The following is a 26164-nucleotide window of genomic DNA, read 5'->3' on the forward strand; positions in this document are numbered from 1 at the left end:
GCTTTTTCAGCTTGATCGGAGGCATCGTTTTTAGGGACAAAATAGAAATCTGCAATTTTTTGTATAAATTGTTTTAAAAAACATTTTTTTAGGCCAGTCCGGAATGTTGCTAGTTCGGCATGATCGGAGTCATAGTTTATAGGGACAAAATAGAAATCTGCAATTTTTTGTGAAAATTGTTTTAAAATGTTTTTTTAGGCCTGTCCAGAATGTCGATAGTTCGGCATGACCGGGGTCACTGTGTTTGTGTCACGAAAATGAAAAAAAAAATATCTGTAATTTTTTGTGAAAATGGTTTTTAAATGTTTTTTTTAGGCCTGTCCAGATTGTCGATAGTTCGGCATGACCGGGGTCACTGTTTTTGTGTCAAAAAATGAAAAAAAAAATCTGAGCTATTTTTGTGAAAATTGTTCTAAAATGTTTTTTTTAGGCCTGTCCAAAATGTCGCTAGTTCGGCATGATCGGAGTGATTGTTTTTGGTGACAAAAATAGAAATCTGCAATTTTTTGTGAAAATAGTTTTAAAATGTTTTTTTTAGGCCTGTCCAGAATGTCGCTAGTTCAGCATGACCGGGGTCACTGTTTTTGTGTCAAAAAATGAAGAAAAAAAAATCTGCAATTTTTTGTGAAAATGGTTTTAAAACATTTTTTTAAGCCTGTCCAAAATGTCGCTAGTTTGGCATGATCGGAGTTATCGTTTTTGGTGACAAAATAGAAATCTGCAATTTTTTGTGAAAATAGTTTTCAAATGTTTTTTTAGGCCTGTCCAGAATGTCGCTAGTTCAGCATGACCGGGGTCACTGTTTTTGTGTCGTGAAAATGAAAAAAAAATATCTGCAATTTTTGGTGAAAATGGTTATAAAATGTTTTTTTAGGCCTGTCCAGAATGTCGATAGTTCGGCATGACCGGGGTCAATGTTTTTGTGTCAAAAAAATAAATAAATAAAAATAAAAAATCTGAGCTTTTTTTGTAAAAATGGTTCTAAAATATTTTTTTAGGCCTGTCCAAAATGTCGCTAGTTCGGCATGATCGGAGTCATCGTTTTTGATGACAAAAATAGAAATCTGCAATTTTTTGTGAAAATTGTTTTAAAATGTTTTTTTAGGACTGTCCAGAATGTCGCTAGTTCGGCATGACCGGGGTCACTGTTTTTGTGTCGTGAAAATGAAGAAAAAAAAATCTGCAATTTTTTGTGAAAATGGTTTTAAAACATTTTTTTAGGCCTGTCCAAAATGTCGCTAGTTCGGCATGATCGGAGTCATAGTTTATAGGGACAAAATAGAAATCTGCAATTTTTTGTGAAAATAGTTTTTAAATGTTTTTTTAGGCCTGTCCAGAATGTCGCTAGTTCAGCATGACCGGGGTCACTGTTTTTGTGTCGTGAAAATGAAAAAAAAATATCTGCAATTTTTGGTGAAAATGGTTATAAAATGTTTTTTTAGGCCTGTCCAGAATGTCGATAGATCGGCATGACCGGGGTCACTGTTTTTGTGTCAAAAAATGAAGAAAAAAAAATCTGCAATTTTTTGTGAAAATGGTTTTAAAAAATTTTTTTAGGCCTGTCCAAAATGTCGCTTTTTAGGCATGATCGGAGTCATCGTTTTTAGGGACAAAATAGAAATCTGCAATTTTTTGTGAAAATGGTTTTCAAATGTTTTTTAGGCCTGTCCAGAATGTCGATAGTTCGGCATGACCGGGGTCACTGTGTTTGTGTCACGAAAATGAAAAAAAAAATATCTGTAATTTTTTGTGAAAATGGTTTTTAAATGTTTTTTTTAGGCCTGTCCAGATTGTCGATAGTTCGGCATGACCGGGGTCACTGTTTTTGTGTCAAAAAATGAAAAAAAAAATCTGAGCTATTTTTGTGAAAATTGTTCTAAAATGTTTTTTTTAGGCCTGTCCAAAATGTCGCTAGTTCGGCATGATCGGAGTGATTGTTTTTGGTGACAAAAATAGAAATCTGCAATTTTTTGTGAAAATAGTTTTAAAATGTTTTTTTTAGGCCTGTCCAGAATGTCGCTAGTTCAGCATGACCGGGGTCACTGTTTTTGTGTCAAAAAATGAAGAAAAAAAAATCTGCAATTTTTTGTGAAAATGGTTTTAAAACATTTTTTTAAGCCTGTCCAAAATGTCGCTAGTTTGGCATGATCGGAGTTATCGTTTTTGGTGACAAAATAGAAATCTGCAATTTTTTGTGAAAATAGTTTTCAAATGTTTTTTTAGGCCTGTCCAGAATGTCGATAGTTCGGCATGACCGGGGTCAATGTTTTTGTGTCAAAAAAATAAAGAAATAAAAATAAAAAATCTGAGCTTTTTTTGTAAAAATGGTTCTAAAATATTTTTTTAGGCCTGTCCAAAATGTCGCTAGTTCGGCATGATCGGAGTCATCGTTTTTGATGACAAAAATAGAAATCTGCAATTTTTTGTGAAAATTGTTTTAAAATGTTTTTTTAGGACTGTCCAGAATGTCGCTAGTTCGGCATGACCGGGGTCACTGTTTTTGTGTCGTGAAAATGAAGAAAAAAAAATCTGCAATTTTTTGTGAAAATGGTTTTAAAACATTTTTTTAGGCCTGTCCAAAATGTCGCTAGTTCGGCATGATCGGAGTCATAGTTTATAGGGACAAAATAGAAATCTGCAATTTTTTGTGAAAATAGTTTTTAAATGTTTTTTTAGGCCTGTCCAGAATGTCGCTAGTTCAGCATGACCGGGGTCACTGTTTTTGTGTCGTGAAAATGAAAAAAAAATATCTGCAATTTTTGGTGAAAATGGTTATAAAATGTTTTTTTAGGCCTGTCCAGAATGTCGATAGATCGGCATGACCGGGGTCACTGTTTTTGTGTCAAAAAATGAAGAAAAAAAAATCAGCAATTTTTTGTGAAAATGGTTTTAAAAAAATTTTTTAGGCCTGTCCAAAATGTCGCTTTTTCGGCATGATCGGAGTCATCGTTTTTAGGGACAAAATAGAAATCTGCAATTTTTTGTGAAAATGGTTTTCAAATGTTTTTTAGGCCTGTCCAGAATGTCGATAGTTCGGCATGACCGGGGTCACTGTTTTTGTGTCACGAAAATGAGAAAAAAATATCTGCAATTTTTTGTGAAAATGGTTCTAAATTTTTTTTTTAGGCCTGTCCAGAATGTCGCTTTTTCGGCATGATCGGAGTCATCGTTTTTAGGGACAAGATAGAAATCTGCAATTTTTTGTGAAAATGGTTTTTAAATGTTTTTTTTTAGGCCTGTCCAGAATGTCGATAGTTCGGCATGACCGGGGTCACTGTTTTTGTGTCAAAAAATGAAGAAAAAAAATCTGCCATTTTTGGTGAAAATGGTTTTTAAATTTTTTTTTAGGCCTGTCCAGAATGTCGCTTTTTCGGCAAGATCGGAGTCATTGTTTTTAGGGACAAAATAGAAATCTGCAAATTTTTGTGAAAATGGTTTTAAAATGTTTTTTTTTAGGCCTGTTCAGAATGTCGATAGTTCGGCATGACCGGGGTCACTGTTTTTGTGTCAAAAAATGAAAAAAAGAATTCTGAGCTTTTTTTGGGAAAATGGTTCTAAAATGCTTTTTTTTTTAGGCCAGTCCAAAATGTCGCTAGTACGGCATGATCGGAGTCATCGTTTTTAGGGAAAAAATAGAAATCTGCAATTTTTTGTGAAAATGGTTTTAAAATGTTTTTTAGGCCTGTCTAGAATGTCGATAGTTCGGCATGACCGGGGTCACTGTTTTTGTGTCAAAAAATGAAGAAAAAAAAATCAGCCATTTTTGGTGAAAATGGTTTTAAAAATTTTTTTTAGGCCTGTCCAGAATGTCGCTTTTTCGGAATGATCGGAGTCATCGTTTTTAGGGACAAAATAGAAATCTGCAATTTTTTGTGAAAATGGTTTTAAAATGTTTTTTAGGCCTGTCCAGAATGTCGATAGTTCGGCATGACCGGGGTCACTGTTTTTGTGTCACGAAAATGAGAAAAAAATATCTGCAATTTTTTGTGAAAATGGTTCTAAATTTTTTTTTTAGGCCTGTCCAGAATGTCGCTTTTTCGGCATGATCGGAGTCATCGTTTTAAGGGACAAAATAGAAATCTGCAATTTTTTGTGAAAATGGTTTTTAAATGTTTTTTTTTAGGCCTGTCCAGAATGTCGATAGTTCGGTATGACCGGGGTCACTGTTTTTGTGTCAAAAAATGAAGAAAAAAAAATCAGCAATTTTTGGTGAAAATGGTTTTTTATTTTTTTTTTAGGCCTGTCCAGAATGTCGCTTTTTCGGCAAGATCGGAGTCATCGTTTTTAGGGACAAAATAGAAATCTGCAAATTTTTGTGAAAATGGTTTTAAAATGTTTTTTTTTAGGCCTGTTCAGAATGTCGATAGTTCGGCATGACCGGGGTCACTGTTTTTGTGTCAAAAAATGAAAAAAAGAATTCTGAGCTTTTTTTTGGAAAATGGTTCTAAAATGCTTTTTTTTTTAGGCCAGTCCAAAATGTCGCTAGTTCGGCATGATCGGAGACATCGTTTTTGGTGACAAAAAAAGAAATCTACAATTTTTTGTGAAAATGGTTTTAAAATGTTTTTTTTTAGGCCTGTCCAGAATGTCGCTAGTTCGGCATGACCGGGGTCACTGTTTTTGTGTCACGAAAATGAAGAAAAAAAAATCAGCAATTTTTGGTGAAAATGGTTTTAAAAAAAATTTTTAGGCCTGTCCAGAATGTCGCTTTTTCGGCATGATCGGAGTCATCGTTTTTAGGGACAAAATAGAAATCTGCAATTTTTTGTGAAAATGGTTTTAAAATGTTTTTTAGGCCTGTCCAGAATGTCAATAGTTCGGCATGACCGGGGTCACTGTTTTTGTGTCACGAAAATGAAGAAAAAAAAATCTGCCATTTTTGGTGAAAATGGTTTTTAATTTTTTTTTTAGGCCTGTCCAGAATGTCGCTTTTCGGCATGATCGGAGTCATCGTTTTTAGGGACAAAATAGAAATCTGCAATTTTTTGTGAAAATGGTTTTAAAATGTTTTTTAGGCCTGTCCAGAATGTCACTTTTTCGGCATGATCGGAGTCATCGTTTTTAGGGACAAAATAGAAATCTGCAATTTTTTGTGAAAATGGTTTTAAAATGTTTTTTTAGGCCTGTCCAGAATGTCGATAGTTCGGCATGACCGGGGTCACTGTTTTTGTGTCACGAAAATGAAAAAAAAATATCTGCAATTTTTTGTGAAAATGGTTCAACATTTTTTTTTAGGCCTGTCCAGAATGTCGCTTTTTCGGCATGATCGGAGTCATCGTTTTTAGGGACAAAATAGAAATCTGCAATTTTTCGTGAAAATGGTTATAAAATGTTTTTTTTAGGCCTGTCCAGAATGTCGATAGTTCGGCATGACCGGGGTCACTGTTTTTGTGTCAAAAAATGAAAAAAAGAATTCTGAGCTTTTTTTTTGAAAATGGTTCTAAAATGCTTTTTTTTTAGGCCTGTCCAAAATGTCGCTAGTTCAGGATGATCGGAGTCATCGTTTTTGGTGACAAAAATAGAAATCTACAATTTTTTGTGAAAATGGTTTTAAAATGTTTTTTTTAGGCCTGTCCAGAATGTCGCTAGTTCGGCATGACCGGGGTCACTGTTTTTGTGTCACGAAAATGAAGAAAAAAAAATCAGCAATTTTTGGTGAAAATGGTTTTTTTTAAACATTTTAGGCCTGTCCAGAATGTCGCTTTTTCGGCATGATCGGAGTCATCGTTTTTAGGGACAAAATAGAAATCTGCAATTTTTTGTGCAAATGGTTTTAAAATGTTTTTTTAGGCCTGTCCAGAATGTCGATAGTTCGGCATGACCGGGTTCACTGTTTTTGTGTCACGAAAATGAAAAAAAAATATCTGCAATTTTTGGTGAAAATGGTTCCAAAAATTTTTTTAGGCCTGTCCAGAATGTCGCTTTTTCGGCATGATCGGAGTCATCGTTTTTAGGGACAAAATAGAAATCTGCAATTTTTTGTGAAAATGGTTTTAAAATGTTTTTTTTAGGCCTGTCCAGAATGTCGATAGTTCGGCATGACCGGGGTCACTGTTTTTGTGTCACGAAAATGAAAAAAAAATCAGCAATTTTTGGTGAAAATGGTTTAAAAAAAAAATTTTAGGCCTGTCCAGAATGTCGCTTTTTGATCGGAGTCATCGTTTTTAGGGACAAAATAGAAATCTGCAATTTTTTGTGAAAATGGTTTTAAAATGTTTTTTTTAGGCCTGTCCATAATGTCGATAGTTCGGTATGACCGGGGTCACTGTTTCTGTGTCAAAAAATGAAGAAAAAAAAATCTGCCATTTTTGGTGAAAATGGTTTTTAAATTTTTTTTTAGGCCTGTCCAGAATGTCGCTTTTTCGGCATGATCGGAGTCATCGTTTTTAGGGACAAAATAGAAATCTGCAATTTTTTGTGAAAATGGTTTTAAAATGTTTTTTTTAGGCCTGTCCAGAATGTCGATAGTTCGGCACTGTTTTTGTGTCAAAAAATGAAAAAAATAATTCGGATTTTTTTTTTGAAAATGGTTCTAAAATGCTTTTTTTTTAGGCCTGTCCAGAATGTCGCTAGTTCGGCATGACCGGGGTCACTGTTTTTGTGTCACGAAAATGAGAAAAAAAAATCAGCAATTTTTGGTGAAAATGGTTTTTTAAAAAAAATTTAGGCCTGTCCAGAATGTCGCTTTTTCGGCATGATCGGAGTCATCGTTTTTAGGGACAAAATAGAAATCTGCAATTTTTGGTGAAAATGTTTTTAAAATGTTTTTTTTAGGCCTGTCCAGAATGTCGATAGTTCGGTATGACCGGGGTCACTTTTGTTGTGTCAAAAAATGAAGAAAAAAAAATCAGCCATTTTTGGTGAAAATGGTTTTTAAATTTTTTTTTAGGCCTGTCCAGAATGTCGCTTTTTCGGCATGATCGGAGTCATCGTTTTTAGGGACAAAATAGAAATCTGCAATTTTTTGTGAAAATGGTTTTAAAATGTTTTTTTTAGGGCTGTCCAGTATGTCGATAGTTCTGCATGAACGGGGTCACTGTTTTTGTGTCAAATAATGAAAATCAGAATTCTGAGCTTTTTTTTTGAAAATGGTTCTAAAATGCTTTTTTTTAGGCCTGTCCAGAATGTCGCTAGTTCGGCATAACCGGGGTCACTGTTTTTGTGTCACGAAAATGAAGGAAAAAAAATCAGCAATTTTTGGTGAAAATGGTTCTAAATTTTTTTTTTAGGCCTGTCCAGAATGTCGCTTTTTCGGCATGATCGGAGTCATCGTTTTTAGGGACAAAATAGAAATCTGCAATGTTTTGTGAAAATGGTTTTAAAATGTTTTTTTTAGGCCTGTCCATAATGTCGATAGTTCGGTATGACCGGGGTCACTGTTTTTGTGTCAAAAAATGAAGAAAAAAAAATCAGCCATTTTTGGTGAAAATGGTTTTTTAAAAACATTTTAGGCCTGTCCAGAATGTCGCTTTTTCGGCATGATCGGAGTCATCGTTTTTAGGGACAAAATAGAAATCTGCAATTTTTTGTGAAAATGGTTTTAAAATGTTTTTTTAGGCCTGTCCAGAATGTCGATAGTTCGGCATGACCGGGGTCACTGTTTTTGTGTCACGAAAATGAAAAAAAAATATCTGCAATTTTTTGTGAAAATGGTTCAAACATTTTTTTTTAGGCCTGTCCAGAATGTCGCTTTTTCGGCATGATCGGAGTCATCGTTTTTAGGGACAAAATAGAAATCTGCAATTTTTTGTGAAAATGGTTTTAAAATGTTTTTTTTAGGCCTGTCCAGAATGTCGATAGTTCGGTATGACCGGGGTCACTTTTGTTGTGTCAAAAAATGAAGAAAAAAAAATCAGCCATTTTTGGTGAAAATGGTTTTTAAATTTTTTTTTAGGCCTGTCCAGAATGTCGCTTTTTCGGCATGATCGGAGTCAACGTTTTTAGGGACAAAATAGAAATCTGCAATTTTTTGTGAAAATGGTTTTAAAATGTTTTTTTTAGGGCAGTCCAGTATGTCGATAGTTCTGCATGACCGGGGTCACTGTTTTTGTGTCAAATAATGAAAATCAGAATTCTGAGCTTTTTTTTTGAAAATGGTTCTAAAATGCTTTTTTTTAGGCCTGTCCAGAATGTCGCTAGTTCGGCATAACCGGGGTCACTGTTTTTGTGTCACGAAAATGAAGGAAAAAAAATCAGCAATTTTTGGTGAAAATGGTTCTAAATTTTTTTTTTAGGCCTGTCCAGAATGTCGCTTTTTCGGCATGATCGGAGTCATCGTTTTTAGGGACAAAATAGAAATCTGCAATTTTTTGTGAAAATGGTTTTAAAATGTTTTTTTTAGGCCTGTCCATAATGTCGATAGTTCGGTATGACCGGGGTCACTGTTTTTGTGTCAAAAAATGAAGAAAAAAAAATCAGCCATTTTTGGTGAAAATGGTTTTTTTAAAACATTTTAGGCCTGTCCACAATGTCGCTTTTTTGGCATGATCGGAGTCATCGTTTTTAGGGACAAAATAGAAATCTGCAATTTTTTGTGAAAATGGTTTTAAAATGTTTTTTTAGGCCTGTCCAGAATGTCGATAGTTCGGCATGACCGGGGTCACTGTTTTTGTGTCACGAAAATGAAAAAAAAATATCTGCAATTTTTTGTGAAAATGGTTCAAACATTTTTTTTTAGGCCTGTCCAGAATGTCGCTTTTTCGGCATGATCGGAGTCATCGTTTTTAGGGACAAAATAGAAATCTGCAATTTTTTGTGAAAATGGTTTTAAAATGTTTTTTTAGGCCTGTCCAGAATGTCGATAGTTCGGCATGACCGGGGTCACTGTTTTTGTGTCAAAAAATGAAAAAAAGAATTCGGAGCTTTTGTTTGAAAATGGTTCTAAAATGCTTTTTTTTTAGGCCTGTCCAAAATGTCGCTAGTTCGGCATGATCGGAGTCATCGTTTTTGGTGACAAAAATAGAAATCTACAATTTTTTGTGAAAATGGTTTTAAAATGTTTTTTTTTAGGCCTGTCCAGAATGTCGCTAGTTCGGCATGACCGGGGTCACTGTTTTTGTGTCACGAAAATGAAGAAAAAAAAATCAGCAATTTTTGGTGAAAATGGTTTTTAAATTTTTTTTTAGGCCTGTCCAGAATGTCGCTTTTTCGGCATGATCGGAGTCATCGTTTTTAGGGACAAAATAGAAATCTGCAATTTTTTGTGAAAATGGTTTTAAAATGTTTTTTTTAGGCCTGTCCAGAATGTCGATAGTTTGGCACTGTTTTTGTGTCAAAAAATGAAAAAAATAATTCGGATTTTTTTTTTGAAAATGGTTCTAAAATGCTTTTTTTTTAGGCCTGTCCAGAATGTCGCTAGTTCGGCATGACCGGGGTCACTGTTTTTGTGTCACGAAAATGAGAAAAAAAAATCAGCAATTTTTGGTGAAAATGGTTTTTAAAAAAAAATTTAGGCCTTTCCAGAATGTCGCTTTTTCGGCATGATCGGAGTCATCGTTTTTAGGGACAAAATAGAAATCTGCAATTTTTGGTGAAAATGTTTTTAAAATGTTTTTTTTAGGCCTGTCCAGAATGTCGATAGTTCGGTATGACCGGGGTCACTTTTGTTGTGTCAAAAAATGAAGAAAAAAAAATCAGCCATTTTTGGTGAAAATGGTTTTTAAATTTTTTTTTAGGCCTGTCCAGAATGTCGCTTTTTCGGCATGATCGGAGTCATCGTTTTTAGGGACAAAATAGAAATCTGCAATTTTTTTTGAAAATGGTTTTAAAATGTTTTTTTTAGGGCTGTCCAGTATGTCGATAGTTCTGCATGACCGGGGTCACTGTTTTTGTGTCAAATAATGAAAATCAGAATTATGAGCTTTTTTTTTGAAAATGGTTCTAAAATGCTTTTTTTTAGGCCTGTCCAGAATGTCGCTAGTTCGGCATAACCGGGGTCACTGTTTTTGTGTCACGAAAATGAAGGAAAAAAAATCAGCAATTTTTGGTGAAAATGGTTCTAAATTTTTTTTTTAGGCCTGTCCAGAATGTCGCTTTTTCGGCATGATCGGAGTCATCGTTTTTAGGGACAAAATAGAAATCTGCAATTTTTTGTGAAAATGGTTTTAAAATGTTTTTTTTAGGCCTGTCCATAATGTCGATAGTTCGGTATGACCGGGGTCACTGTTTTTGTGTCAAAAAATGAAGAAAAAAAAATCTGCCATTTTTGGTGAAAATGGTTTTTTTAAAACATTTTAGGCCTGTCCAGAATGTCGCTTTTTCGGCATGATCGGAGTCATCGTTTTTAGGGACAAAATAGAAATCTGCAATTTTTTGTGAAAATGGTTTTAAAATGTTTTTTTAGGCCTGTCCAGAATGTCGATAGTTCGGCATGACCGGGGTCACTGTTTTTGTGTCACGAAAATGAAAAAAAAATATCTGCAATTTTTTGTGAAAATGGTTCAAACATTTTTTTTTAGGCCTGTCCAGAATGTCGCTTTTTCGGCATGATCGGAGTCATCGTTTTTAGGGACAAAATAGAAATCTGCAATTTTTTGTGAAAATGGTTCTAAAATGCTTTTTTTTTAGGCCTGTCCAAAATGTCGCTAGTTCGGCATGATCGGAGTCATCGTTTTTGGTGACAAAAATAGAAATCTACAATTTTTTGTGAAAATGGTTTTAAAATGTTTTTTTTAGGCCTGTCCAGAATGTCGCTAGTTCGGCATGACCGGGGTCACTGTTTTTGTGTCACGAAAATGAAGAAAAAAAAATCAGCAATTTTTGGTGAAAATGTTTTTTTTAAAACATTTTATGCCTGTCCAGAATGTCGCTTGTTCGGCATGATCGGAGTCATCGTTTTTAGGGACAAAATAGAAATCTGCAATTTTTGGTGAAAATGGTTCTAAAATGCTTTTTTTTTAGGCCTGTCCAGAATGTCGCTAGTTCGGCATGACCGGGGTCACTGTTTTTGTGTCACGAAAATGAAAAAAAAATCAGCAATTTTTGGTGAAAATGGTTTTAAAAAAAAAAAATTGGCCTGTCCAGAATGTCGCTTTTTGATCGGAGTCATCGTTTTTAGGGACAAAATAGAAATCTGCAATTTTTTGTGAAAATGGTTTTAAAATGTTTTTTTTAGGCCTGTCCAGAATGTCGATAGTTCGGCACTGTTTTTGTGTCAAAAAATGAAAAAAATTATTCGGAGCTTTTTTTTGAAAATGGTTCTAAAATGCTTTTTTTTTAGGCCTGTCCAGAATGTCGCTAGTTCGGCATGACCGGGGTCACTGTTTTTGTGTCACGAAAATGAGAAAAAAAAATCAGCAATTTTTGGTGAAAATGGTTTTTAAAAAAAAATTTAGGCCTGTCCAGAATGTCGCTTTTTCGGCATGATCGGAGTCATCGTTTTTAGGGACAAAATAGAAATCTGCAATTTTTTGTGAAAATGGTTTTAAAATATTTTTTAGGCCTGTCCAGAATATCGATAGTTCGGCATGACCGGGGTCACTGTTTTTGTGTCACGAAAATGAGAAAAAAATATCTGCAATTTTTTGTGAAAATGGTTCTACATTTTTTTTTTAGGACTGTCCAGAATGTCGCTTTTTCGGCATGATCGGAGTCATCGTTTTTAGGGACAAAATAGAAATCTGCAATTTTTTGTGAAAATGGTTCTAAAATTTTTTTTTAGGCCTGTCCAAAATGTCGCTAGTTCGGCATGATCGGAGTCATCGTTTTTGGTGACAAAAATAGAAATCTACAATTTTTTGTGAAAATGGTTTTAAAATGTTTTTTTTTAGGCCTGTCCAGAAAGTCGCTAGTTCGGCATGACCGGGGTCACTGTTTTTGTGTCACGAAAATGAAGAAAAAAAAATCTGCCAGTTTTGGTGAAAAATGGTTTTAAAATTTTTTTTTAGGCCTGTCCAGAATGTCGCTAGTTCGGCATGACCGGGGTCACTGTTTTTGTGTCACGAAAATGAGAAAAAAAAATCAGCAATTTTTGGTGAAAATTGTTTTTAAAAAAAAATGTAGGCCTGTCCAGAATGTCGCTTTTTCGGCATGATCGGAGTCATCGTTTTTAGGGACAAAATAGAAATCTGCAATTTTTTGTGAAAATGGTTTTAAAATATTTTTTTTAGGCCTGTCCAGAATGTCGATAGTTCGGCATGACCGGGGTCACTGTTTTTGTGTCAAAAAATGAAAAAAAGAATTCGGAGCTTTTTTTTGAAAATGGTTCTAAAATGCTTTTTTTTTAGGCCTGTCCAAAATGTCGCTAGTTCGGCATGATCGGAGTCATCGTTTTTGGTGACAAAAATAGAAATCTAAAATTTTTTGTGAAAATGGTTTTAAAATGTTTTTTTTTTAGGCCTGTCCAGAATGTCGCTAGTTCGGCATGACCGGGGTCACTGTTTTTGTGTCACGAAAATGAAGAAAAAAAAATCAGCAATTTTTGGCGGAAATTTTTTTAAATTTTTTTTTTAGGCCTGTCCAGAATGTCGCTTTTTCGGCATGATCGGAGTCATCGTTTTTAGGGACAAAATAGAAATCTGCAATTTTTTGTGAAAATGGTTTTAAAATGTTTTTTTAGGCCTGTCCAGAATGTCGATAGTTCGGCATGACCGGGGTCACTGTTTTTGTGTCAAAAAATGAAAAAAAGAATTCTGAGCTTTTTTTTTAAAAATGGTTCTAAAATGCTTTTTTTTTAGGCCTATCCAAAATGTCGCTAGTTCGGCATGATCGGAGTCATCGTTTTTGGTGACAAAAATAGAAATCTACAATTTTTTGTGAAAATGGTTTTAAAATGTTTTTTTTTAGGCCTGTCCAGAATGTCGCTTTTTCGGCATGATCGGAGTCATCGTTTTTAGGGACAAAATAGAAATCTGCAATTTTTGGTGAAAATGTTTTTAAAATGTTTTTTTTAGGCCTGTCCAGAATGTCGCTTTTTCGGCATGATCGGAGTCATCATTTTTAGGGACAAAATAGAAATCTGCAATTTTTGGTGAAAATGGTTCTAAAAATTTTTTTTAGGCCTGTCCAGAATGTCGCTTTTTCGGCATGATCGGAGTCATCGTTTTTAGGGACAAAATAGAAATCTGCAATTTCTTGTGAAAATGGTTCTAAAAATTTTTTTTAGGCCTGTCCAGAATGTCGCTTTTTCGGCATGATCGGAGTCACCGTTTTTAGGGACAAAATAGAAATCTGCAATTTTTTGTGAAAATGGTTTTAAAATGTTTTTTTTAGGCCTGTCCAGAATGTCGATAGTTCGGCATGATCGGAGTATTCGTTTTTGTGTCACGAAAATGAAGAAAAAAAAATCAGCAATTTTTGGTGAAAATGGTTTTTTTTTTAAAATTTAGGCCTGTCCAGAATGTCGCTTTTTCGGCATGATCGGAGTCATCGTTTTTAGGGACAAAATAGAAATCTGCAATTTTTTGTGAAAATGGTTTTAAAATGTTTTTTTAGGCCTGTCCAGAATGTCGATAGTTCGGCATGACCGGGGTCACTGTTTTGTGTCACGAAAATGAAAAAAAAATATCTGCAATTTTTTGTGAAAATGGTTCTAAAATTTTTTTTTAGGCCTGTCCAGAATGTCGCTTTTTCGGCATGATCGGAGTCACCGTTTTTAGGGACAAAATAGAAATCTGCAATTTTTTGTGAAAATGGTTTTAAAATGTTTTTTTTAGGCCTGTCCAGAATGTCGATAGTTCGGCATGACCGGGGTCACTGTTTTTGTGTCAAAAAATGAAAAAAAGAATTCAGGCATTTTTTTTGAAAATGGTTCTAAAATGCTTTTTTTTTAGGCCTGTCCAAAATGTCGCTAGTTCGGCATGATCGGAGTATTCGTTTTTGGTGACAAAAATAGAAATCTACAATTTTTTGTGAAAATGGTTTTAAAATGTTTTTTTTAGGCCTGTCCAGAATGTCGCTAGTTCGGCATGACCGGGGTCACTGTTTTTGTGTCACGAAAAATAAAAACAAATATCTGCAATTTTTTGTGAAAATGGTTCTAACATTTTTTTTTAGGCCTGTCCAGAATGTCGCTTTTTCGCATGATCGGAGTCATCGTTTTTAGGGACAAAATAGAAATCTGCAATTTTTTGTGAAAATGGTTTTAAAATGTTTTTTTTAGGCCTGTCCAGAATGTCGATAGTTCGGTATGACCGGGGTCACTGTTTTTGTGTCACGAAAATGAAAAAAAAATATCTGCAATTTTTTTTTGAAAATGGTTCTAAAATGCATTTTTTTTAGGCCTGTCCAAAATGTCGCTAGTTCGGCATGATCGGAGTCATCGTTTTTAGGGACAAAATAGAAATCTGCAATTTTTGGTGAAAATGGTTTTAAAATGTTTTTTTTTTAGGCCTGTCCAGAATGTCGCTAGTTCGGCATGCCCGGGGTCACTGTTTTTGTGTAAAAAAATGAAGAAAAAAAAATCAGCCATTTTTGGTGAAAATGGTTTTAAATTTTTTTTTTAGGCCTGTCCAAAATGTCGCTAGTTCGGCATGATCGGAGTCATCGTTTTTAGGGACAAAATAGAAATCTGCAATTTTTGGTGAAAATGGTTTTAAAATGTTTTTTTTTTAGGCCTGTCCAGAATGTCGCTAGTTCGGCATGACCGGGGTCACTGTTTTTGTGTAAAAAAATGAAGAAAAAAAAATCAGCCATTTTTGGTGAAAATGGTTTTAAATTTTTTTTTTAGGCCTGTCCAGAATGTCGCTTTTTCGGCATGATCGGAGTCATCGTTTTTAGGGACAAAATAGAAATCTGCAATTTTTGGTGAAAATGGTTTTAAAATGTTTTTTTTAGGCCTGTCCAGAATGTCGATAGTTCGGCATGACCGGGGTCACTGTTTTTGTGTCAAAAAATGAAAAAAAGAATTCTGAGCTTTTTTTTGTAAAATGGTTCTAAAATGCTTTTTTTTTAGGCCTGTCCAAAATGTCGCTAGTTCGGCATGATCGGAGTATTCGTTTTTGGTGACAAAAATAGAAATCTACAATTTTTTGTGAAAATGGTTTTAAAATGTTTTTTTTTAGGCCTGTCCAGAATGTCGCTAGTTCGGCATAACCGGGGTCACTGTTTTTGTGTCACGAAAATGAAGAAAAAAAAATCAGCAATTTTTGGTGAAAATGGTTTTAAATTTTTTTTTTAGACCTGTCCAGAATGTCGCTTTTTCGGCATGATCGGAGTCATCGTTTTTAGGGACAAAATAGAAATCTGCAATTTTTTGTGAAAATGGTTTTAAAATGTTTTTTTTAGGCCTGTCCAGAATGTCGATAGTTCGGCATGACCGGGGTCACTGTTTTTGTGTAACGAAAATGAGAAAAAAATATCTGCAATTTTTTGTGAAAATGGTTCTACATTTTTTTTTTAGGATTGTCCAGAATGTCGCTTTTTAGGCATGATCGGAGTCATCGTTTTTAGGGACAAAATAGAAATCTGCAATTTTTTGTGAAAATGGTTTTAAAATGTTTTTTTTAGGCCTGTCCAGAATGTCGATAGTTCGGTATGACCGGGGTCACTGTTTTTGTGTCACGAAAATGAAAAAAAAATATCAGCAATTTTTTGTGAAAATGGTTCAAAAACATTTTTTTAGGCCTGTCCAGAATGACGGTTTTTCGGCATGATCGGAGTCAACGTTTTTAGGGACAAAATAGAAATCTGCAATTTTTTGTGAAAAACGTTTTAAAATGTTTTTTTTTAGGCCTGTCCAGAATGTCGATAGTTCGGCATGACCGGGGTCACTGTTTTTGTGTCAAAAAATGAAAAAAAGAATTCTGAGCTTTTTTTTGAAAATGGTTCTAAAATGCATTTTTTTTAGGCCTGTCCAAAATGTCGCTAGTTCGGCATGATCGGAGTCATCGTTTTTAGGGACAAAATAGAAATCTGCAATTTTTTGTGAAAATGGTTCTAAAATTTTTTTTTAGGCCTGTCCAGAATGTCGCTAGTTTGGCATAACTGTTTTTGTGGTCACTGTTTTTGTGTCACGAAAATGAAGAAAAAAAAATCAGCAATTTTTGGTGAAAATGGTTTAAAAAAATTTTTTTAGACCTGTCCAGAATGTCGCTTTTTAGGCATGATCGGAGTCATCGTTTTTAGGGACAAAATAGAAATCTGCAATTTTTTGTGAAAATGGTTTTAAAATGTTTTTTTTAGGCCTGTCCAGAATGTCGATAGTTCGGTATGACCGGGGTCACTGTTTTTGTGTCAAGAAAATGAAAAAAAAATATCTGCAATTTTTTGTGAAAATGGTTCAAAAAATTTTTTTTAGGCCTGTCCAGAATGACGGTTTTTCGGCATGATCGGAGTCAACGTTTTTAGGGACAAAATAGAAATCTGCAATTTTTTGTGAAAAACGTTTTAAAAGTTTTTTTTTTAGGCCTGTCCAGAATGTCGATAGTTCGGCATGACCGGGGTCACTGTTTTTGTGTCAAAAAATGAAAAAAAGAATTCTGAGCTTTTTTTTTGAAAATGGTTCTAAAATGCATTTTTTTTAGGCCTGTCCAAAATGTCGCTAGTTCGGCATGATCGGAGTCATCGTTTTTAGGGACAAAATAGAAATCTGCAATTTTTGGTGAAAATGGTTTTAAAAATTTTTTTTTAGGCCTGTCCAGAATGTCGATAGTTCGGCATGACCGGGGTCACTGTTTTTGTGTCACGAAAATGAAAAAAAATATCTGCCTTTTTTTGTGAAAATGGTTCTAAAAATTTTTTTTAGGCCTGTCCAGAATGTCGCTAGTTCGGCATGACCGGGGTCACTGTTTTTGTGTAAAAAAATGAAGAAAAAAAAATCTGCCATTTTTGCTGAAAATGGTTTTTAAATTTTTTTTTAGGCCTGTCCAGAATGTCGCTTTTTCGGCATGATCGGAGTCATCGTTTTTAGGGACAAAATAGAAATCTGCAATTTTTTGTGAAAATGGTTTTAAAATGTTTTTTTTAGGCCTGTCCAGAATGTCGATAGTTCGGCATGACCGGGGTCACTGTTTTTGTGTCAAAAAATGAAAAAAAGAATTATGAGCTTTTTTTTGGAAAATGGTTCTAAAATGCTTTTTTTTTAGGCCTGTCCAAAATGTCGCTAGTTCGGCATGATCGGAGTATTCGTTTTTGGTGACAAAAATAGAAATCTACAATTTTTTGTGAAAATGGTTTTAAAATGTTTTTTTTAGGCCTGTCCAGAATGTCGCTAGTTCGGCATGATCGGAGTCATCGTTTTTAGGGACAAAATAGAAATCTGCAATTTTTGGTGAAAATGGTTTTAAAAAAATTTTTTTAGGCCTGTCCAGAATGTCGATAGTTCGGCATGACCGGGGTCACTGTTTTTGTGTCACGAAAATGAAAAAAAATATCTGCCTTTTTTTGTGAAAATGGTTCTAAAAATTTTTTTTAGGCCTGTCCAGAATGTCGCTAGTTCGGCATGACCGGGGTCACTGTTTTTGTGTAAAAAAATGAAGAAAAAAAAATCTGCCATTTTTGCTGAAAATGGTTTTTAAATTTTTTTTTAGGCCTGTCCAGAATGTCGCTTTTTCGGCATGATCGGAGTCATCGTTTTTAGGGACAAAATAGAAATCTGCAATTTTTTGTGAAAATGGTTTTAAAATGTTTTTTTTAGGCCTGTCCAGAATGTCGATAGTTCGGCATGACCGGGGTCACTGTTTTTGTGTCAAAAAATGAAAAAAAGAATTATGAGCTTTTTTTTGGAAAATGGTTCTAAAATGCTTTTTTTTAGGCCTGTCCAAAATGTCGCTAGTTCGGCATGATCGGAGTATTCGTTTTTGGTGACAAAAATAGAAATCTACAATTTTTTGTGAAAATGGTTTTAAAATGTTTTTTTTAGGCCTGTCCAGAATGTCGCTAGTTTGTCATAACCGGGGTCACTGTTTTTGTGTCACGAAAATGAAGAAAAAAAAATCAGCAATTTTTGGTGAAAATGGTTTTAAATTTTTTTTTTAGACCTGTCCAGAATGTCGCTTTTTCGGCATGATCGGAGTCATCGTTTTTAGGGACAAAATAGAAATCTGCAATTTTTTGTGAAAATGGTTTTAAAATGTTTTTTTTAGGCCTGTCCAGAATGTCGATAGTTCGGCATGACCGGGGTCACTGTTTTTGTGTAACGAAAATGAGAAAAAAATATCTGCAATTTTTTGTGAAAATGGTTCTACATTTTTTTTTTAGGATTGTCCAGAATGTCGCTTTTTCGGCATGATCGGAGTCATCGTTTTTAGGGACAAAATAGAAATCTGCAATTTTTTGTGAAAATGTTTTTACAATGTTTTTTTGAGGCCTGTCCAGAATGTCGATAGTTCGGTATGACCGGGGTCACTGTTTTTGTGTCACGAAAATGAAAAAAAAAATATCTGCAATTTTTTGTGAAAATGGTTCAAAATTTTTTTTTTAGGCCTGTCCAGAATGACGCTTTTTCGGCATGATCGGAGTCAACGTTTTTAGGGACAAAATAGAAATCTGCAATTTTTTGTGAAAAACGTTTTAAAATGTTTTTTAATAGGCCTGTCCAGAATGTCGATAGTTCGGCATGACCGGGGTCACTGTTTTTGTGTCAAAAAATGAAAAAAAGAATTCTGAGCTTTTTTTTGGAAAATGGTTCTAAAATGCATTTTTTTTAGGCCTGTCCAAAATGTCGCTAGTTCGGCATGATTGGAGTCATCGTTTTTAGGGACAAAATATAAATCTGCAATTTTTGGTGAAAATGGTTTTAAAAATTTTTTTTTAGGCCTGTCCAGAATGTCGATAGTTCGGCATGACCGGGGTCACTGTTTTTGTGTAAAAAAATGAAGAAAAAAAAATCAGCCATTTTTGCTGAAAATGGTTTTAAAATTTTTTTTTAGGCCTGTCCAGAATGTCGCTTTTTCGGCATGATCGGAGTCATCGTTTTTAGGGACAAAATAGAAATCTGCAATTTTTTGTGAAAATGGTTTTAAAATGTTTTTTTTAGGCCTGTCCAGAATGTCGATAGTTCGGCATGACCGGGGTCACTGTTTTTGTGTCAAAAAATGAAAAAAAGAATTCTGAGCTTTTTTTTGGAAAATGGTTCTAAAATGCTTTTTTTTAGGCCTGTCCAAAATGTCGCTAGTTCGGCATGATCGGAGTATTCGTTTTTGGTGACAAAAATAGAAATCTAAAATTTTTTGTGAAAATGGTTTTAAAATGTTTTTTTTAGGCCTGTCCAGAATGTCGCTAGTTTGGCATAACCGGGGTCACTGTTTTTGTGTCACGAAAATGAAGAAAAAAAAATCAGCAATTTTTGGTGAAAATGGTTTTTAAAATTTTTTTTAGACCTGTCCAGAATGTCGCTTTTTAGGCATGATCGGAGTCATCGTTTTTAGGGACAAAATAGAAATCTGCATTTTTTTGTGAAAATGGTTTTAAAATGTTTTTTTTAGGCCTGTCCAGAATGTCGATAGTTCGGTATGACCGGGGTCACTGTTTTTGTGTCACGAAAATGAAAAAAAAATATCAGCAATTTTTTGTGAAAATGGTTCAAAAACATTTTTTTAGGCCTGTCCAGAATGACGGTTTTTTGGCATGATCGGAGTCAACGTTTTTAGGGACAAAATAGAAATCTGCAATTTTTTGTGAAAAACGTTTTAAAATGTTTTTTTTTAGGCCTGTCCAGAATGTCGATAGTTCGGCATGACCGGGGTCACTGTTTTTGTGTCACGAAAATGAAGAAAAAAAAATCAGCAATTTTTGGTGAAAATGGTTTTTAAATTTTTTTTTTGACCTGTCCAGAATGTCGCTTTTTAGGCATGATCGGAGTCATCGTTTTTAGGGACAAAATAGAAATCTGAAATTTTTTGTGAAAATGGTTTTAAAATGTTTTTTTTAGGCCTGTCCAGAATGTCGATAGTTCGGTATGACCGGGGTCACTGTTTTTGTGTCACGAAAATGAAAAAAAAATATCAGCAATTTTTTGTGAAAATGGTTCAAAAACATTTTTTTAGGCCTGTCCAGAATGACGGTTTTTCGGCATGATCGGAGTCAACGTTTTTAGGGACAAAATAGAAATCTGCAATTTTTTGTGAAAAACGTTTTAAAATGTTTTTTTTTAGGCCTGTCCAGAATGTCGATAGTTCGGCATGACCGGGGTCACTGTTTTTGTGTCAAAAAATGAAAAAAAGAATTCTGAGCTTTTTTTTGAAAATGGTTCTAAAATGCATTTTTTTTAGGCCTGTCCAAAATGTCGCTAGTTCTGCATGATCGGAGTCATCGTTTTTAGGGACAAAATAGAAATCTGCAATTTTTTGTGAAAATGGTTCTAAAATTTTTTTTTAGGCCTGTCCAGAATGTCGCTAGTTTGGCATAACTGTTTTTGTGGTCACTGTTTTTGTGTCACGAAAATGAAGAAAAAAAAATCAGCAATTTTTGGTGAAAATGGTTTAAAAAAAATTTTTTAGACCTGTCCAGAATGTCGCTTTTTAGGCATGATCGGAGTCATCGTTTTTAGGGACAAAATAGAAATCTGCAATTTTTTGTGAAAATGGTTTTAAAATGTTTTTTTTAGGCCTGTCCAGAATGTCGATAGTTCGGTATGACCGGGGTCACTGTTTTTGTGTCAAGAAAATGAAAAAAAAATATCTGCAATTTTTTGTGAAAATGGTTCAAAAATTCTTTTTTAGGCCTGTCCAGAATGACGGTTTTTCGGCATGATCGGAGTCAACGTTTTTAGGGACAAAATAGAAATCTGCAATTTTTTGTGAAAAACGTTTTAAAATGTTTTTTTTTAGGCCTGTCCAGAATGTCGATAGTTCGGCATGACCGGGGTCACTGTTTTTGTGTCAAAAAATGAAAAAAAGAATTCTGAGCATTTTTTTTTGAAAATGGTTCTAAAATGCATTTTTTTTAGGCCTGTCCAAAATGTCGCTAGTTCGGCATGATCGGAGTCATCGTTTTTAGGGACAAAATAGAAATCTGCAATTTTTGGTGAAAATGGTTTTAAAAAATTTTTTTTAGGCCTGTCCAGAATGTCGATAGTTCGGCATGACCGGGGTCACTGTTTTTGTGTCACGAAAATGAAAAAAAATATCTGCCTTTTTTTGTGAAAATGGTTCTAAAAAATTTTTTTAGGCCTGTCCAGAATGTCGCTAGTTCGGCATGACCGGGGTCACTGTTTTTGTGTAAAAAAATGAAGAAAAAAAAATCTGCCATTTTTGCTGAAAATGGTTTTTAATTTTTTTTTTAGGCCTGTCCAGAATGTCGCTTTTTCGGCATGATCGGAGTCATCGTTTTTAGGGACAAAATAGAAATCTGCAATTTTTTGTGAAAATGGTTTTAAAATGTTTTTTTTAGGCCTGTCCAGAATGTCGATAGTTCGGCATGACCGGGGTCACTGTTTTTGTGTCAAAAAATGAAAAAAAGAATTATGAGCTTTTTTTTGGAAAATGGTTCTAAAATGCTTTTTTTTTAGGCCTGTCCAAAATGTCGCTAGTTCGGCATGATCGGAGTATTCGTTTTTGGTGACAAAAATAGAAATCTACAATTTTTTGTGAAAATGGTTTTAAAATGTTTTTTTTAGGCCTGTCCAGAATGTCGCTAGTTTGGCATAACCGGGGTCACTGTTTTTGTGTCACGAAAATGAAGAAAAAAAAATCAGCAATTTTTGGTGAAAATGGTTTTAAATTTTTTTTTTAGACCTGTCCAGAATGTCGCTTTTTCGGCATGATCGGAGTCATCGTTTTTAGGGACAAAATAGAAATCTGCAATTTTTTGTGAAAATGGTTTTAAAATGTTTTTTTTAGGCCTGTCCAGAATGTCGATAGTTCGGCATGACCGGGGTCACTGTTTTTGTGTCAAAAAATGAAAAAAAGAATTCTGAGCTTTTTTTTGGAAAATGGTTCTAAAATGTTTTTTTTAGGCCTGTCCAGAATGTCGCTAGTTTGGCATAACCGGGGTCACTGTTTTTGTGTCACGAAAATGAAGAAAAAAAAATCAGCAATTTTTGGTGAAAATGGTTTTTAAAATTTTTTTTAGACATGTCCAGAATGTCGCTTTTTAGGCATGATCGGAGTCATCGTTTTTAGGGACAAAATAGAAATCTGCAATTTTTTGTGAAAATGGTTTTAAAATGTTTTTTTTAGGCCTGTCCAGAATGTCGATAGTTCGGTATGACCGGGGTCACTGTTTTTGTGTCACGAAAATGAAAAAAAAATATCAGCAATTTTTTGTGAAAATGGTTCAAAAACATTTTTTTAGGCCTGTCCAGAATGACGGTTTTTCGGCATGATCGGAGTCAACGTTTTTAGGGACAAAATAGAAATCTGCAATTTTTTGTGAAAAACGTTTTAAAATGTTTTTTTTTAGGCCTGTCCAGAATGTCGATAGTTCGGCATGACCGGGGTCACTGTTTTTGTGTCACGAAAATGAAGAAAAAAAAATCAGCAATTTTTGGTGAAAATGGTTTTTAAAATTTTTTTTTGACCTGTCCAGAATGTCGCTTTTTAGGCATGATCGGAGTCATCGTTTTTAGGGACAAAATAGAAATCTGAAATTTTTTGTGAAAATGGTTTTAAAATGTTTTTTTTAGGCCTGTCCAGAATGTCGATAGTTCGGTATGACCGGGGTCACTGTTTTTGTGTCACGAAAATGAAAAAAAAATATCAGCAATTTTTTGTGAAAATGGTTCAAAAACATTTTTTTAGGCCTGTCCAGAATGACGGTTTTTCGGCATGATCGGAGTCAACGTTTTTAGGGACAAAATAGAAATCTGCAATTTTTTGTGAAAAACGTTTTAAAATGTTTTTTTTTAGGCCTGTCCAGAATGTCGATAGTTCGGCATGACCGGGGTCACTGTTTTTGTGTCAAAAAATGAAAAAAAGAATTCTGAGCTTTTTTTTGAAAATGGTTCTAAAATGCATTTTTTTTAGGCCTGTCCAAAATGTCGCTAGTTCGGCATGATCGGAGTCATCGTTTTTAGGGACAAAATAGAAATCTGCAATTTTTTGTGAAAATGGTTCTAAAATTTTTTTTTAGGCCTGTCCAGAATGTCGCTAGTTTGGCATAACTGTTTTTGTGGTCACTGTTTTTGTGTCACGAAAATGAAGAAAAAAAAATCAGCAATTTTTGGTGAAAATGGTTTAAAAAAAATTTTTTAGACCTGTCCAGAATGTCGCTTTTTAGGCATGATCGGAGTCATCGTTTTTAGGGACAAAATAGAAATCTGCAATTTTTTGTGAAAATGGTTTTAAAATGTTTTTTTTAGGCCTGTCCAGAATGTCGATAGTTCGGTATGACCGGGGTCACTGTTTTTGTGTCAAGAAAATGAAAAAAAAATATCTGCAATTTTTTGTGAAAATGGTTCAAAAATTATTTTTTAGGCCTGTCCAGAATGACGGTTTTTCGGCATGATCGGAGTCAACGTTTTTAGGGACAAAATAGAAATCTGCAATTTTTTGTGAAAAACGTTTTAAAATGTTTTTTTTTAGGCCTGTCCAGAATGTCGATAGTTCGGCATGACCGGGGTCACTGTTTTTGTGTCAAAAAATGAAAAAAAGAATTCTGAGCTTTTTTTTTGAAAATGGTTCTAAAATGCATTTTTTTTAGGCCTGTCCAAAATGTCGCTAGTTCGGCATGATCGGAGTCATCGTTTTTAGGGACAAAATAGAAATCTGCAATTTTTGGTGAAAATGGTTTTAAAAAATTTTTTTTAGGCCTGTCCAGAATGTCGATAGTTCGGCATGACCGGGGTCACTGTTTTTGTGTCACGAAAATGAAAAAAAATATCTGCCTTTTTTTGTGAAAATGGTTCTAAAAAATTTTTTTAGGCCTGTCCAGAATGTCGCTAGTTCGGCATGACCGGGGTCACTGTTTTTGTGTAAAAAAATGAAGAAAAAAAAATCTGCCATTTTTGCTGAAAATGGTTTTTAAATTTTTTTTTAGGCCTGTCCAGAATGTCGCTTTTTCGGCATGATCGGAGTCATCGTTTTTAGGGACAAAATAGAAATCTGCAATTTTTTGTGAAAATGGTTTTAAAATGTTTTTTTTAGGCCTGTCCAGAATGTCGATAGTTCGGCATGACCGGGGTCACTGTTTTTGTGTCAAAAAATGAAAAAAAGAATTATGAGCTTTTTTTTGGAAAATGGTTCTAAAATGCTTTTTTTTTAGGCCTGTCCAAAATGTCGCTAGTTCGGCATGATCGGAGTATTCGTTTTTGGTGACAAAAATAGAAATCTACAATTTTTTGTGAAAATGGTTTTAAAATGTTTTTTTTAGGCCTGTCCAGAATGTCGCTAGTTTGGCATAACCGGGGTCACTGTTTTTGTGTCACGAAAATGAAGAAAAAAAAATCAGCAATTTTTGGTGAAAATGGTTTTAAACATTTTTTTTTGACCTGTCCAGAATGTCGCTTTTTAGGCATGATCGGAGTCATCGTTTTTAGGGACAAAATAGAAATCTGCAATTTTTTGTGAAAATGGTTTTAAAATGTTTTTTTTAGGCCTGTCCAGAATGTCGATAGTTCGGCATGACCGGGGTCACTGTTTTTGTGTCAAAAAATGAAAAAAAGAATTCTGAGCTTTTTTTTGGAAAATGGTTCTAAAATGCTTTTTTTTAGGCCTGTCCAAAATGTCGCTAGTTCGGCATGATCGGAGTATTCGTTTTTGGTGACAAAAATAGAAATCTAAAATTTTTTGTGAAAATGGTTTTAAAATGTTTTTTTTAGGCCTGTCCAGAATGTCGCTAGTTTGGCATAACCGGGGTCACTGTTTTTGTGTCACGAAAATGAAGAAAAAAAAATCAGCAATTTTTGGTGAAAATGGTTTTTAAAATTTTTTTTAGACCTGTCCAGAATGTCGCTTTTTAGGCATGATCGGAGTCATCGTTTTTAGGGACAAAATAGAAATCTGCAATTTTTTGTGAAAATGGTTTTAAAATGTTTTTTTTAGGCCTGTCCATAATGTCGATAGTTCGGTATGACCGGGGTCACTGTTTTTGTGTCACGAAAATGAAAAAAAAATATCAGCAATTTTTTGTGAAAATGGTTCAAAAACATTTTTTTAGGCCTGTCCAGAATGACGGTTTTTCGGCATGATCGGAGTCAACGTTTTTAGGGACAAAATAGAAATCTGCAATTTTTTGTGAAAAACGTTTTAAAATGTTTTTTTTTAGGCCTGTCCAGAATGTCGATAGTTCGGCATGACCGGGGTCACTGTTTTTGTGTCACGAAAATGAAGAAAAAAAAATCAGCAATTTTTGGTGAAAATGGTTTTTAAATTTTTTTTTTGACCTGTCCAGAATGTCGCTTTTTAGGCATGATCGGAGTCATCGTTTTTAGGGACAAAATAGAAATCTGAAATTTTTTGTGAAAATGGTTTTAAAATGTTTTTTTTAGGCCTGTCCAGAATGTCGATAGTTCGGTATGACCGGGGTCACTGTTTTTGTGTCACGAAAATGAAAAAAAAATATCAGCAATTTTTTGTGAAAATGGTTCAAAAACATTTTTTTAGGCCTGTCCAGAATGACGGTTTTTCGGCATGATCGGAGTCAACGTTTTTAGGGACAAAATAGAAATCTGCAATTTTTTGTGAAAAACGTTTTAAAATGTTTTTTTTTAGGGGTGTCCAGAATGTCGATAGTTCGGCATGACCGGGGTCACTGTTTTTGTGTCAAAAAATGAAAAAAAGAATTCTGAGCTTTTTTTTGAAAATGGTTCTAAAATGCATTTTTTTTAGGCCTGTCCAAAATGTCGCTAGTTCGGCATGATCGGAGTCATCGTTTTTAGGGACAAAATAGAAATCTGCAATTTTTTGTGAAAATGGTTCTAAAATTTTTTTTTAGGCCTGTCCAGAATGTCGCTAGTTTGGCATAACTGTTTTTGTGGTCACTGTTTTTGTGTCACGAAAATGAAGAAAAAAAAATCAGCAATTTTTGGTGAAAATGGTTTTAAAATTTTTTTTTAGACCTGTCCAGAATGTCGCTTTTTAGGCATGATCGGAGTCATCGTTTTTAGGGACAAAATAGAAATCTGCAATTTTTTGTGAAAATGGTTTTAAAATGTTTTTTTTAGGCCTGTCCAGAATGTCGATAGTTCGGTATGACCGGGGTCACTGTTTTTGTGTCAAGAAAATGAAAAAAAAATATCTGCAATTTTTTGTGAAAATGGTTCAAAAATTTTTTTTTAGGCCTGTCCAGAATGACGGTTTTTCGGCATGATCGGAGTCAACGTTTTTAGGGACAAAATAGAAATCTGCAA

This window comes from Salmo salar, chromosome 29 (genome assembly GCF_965601325.2).
Source record: "Salmo salar chromosome 29, fSalSal1, whole genome shotgun sequence".
NCBI classification, from domain to species: domain Eukaryota; kingdom Metazoa; phylum Chordata; class Actinopteri; order Salmoniformes; family Salmonidae; genus Salmo; species Salmo salar.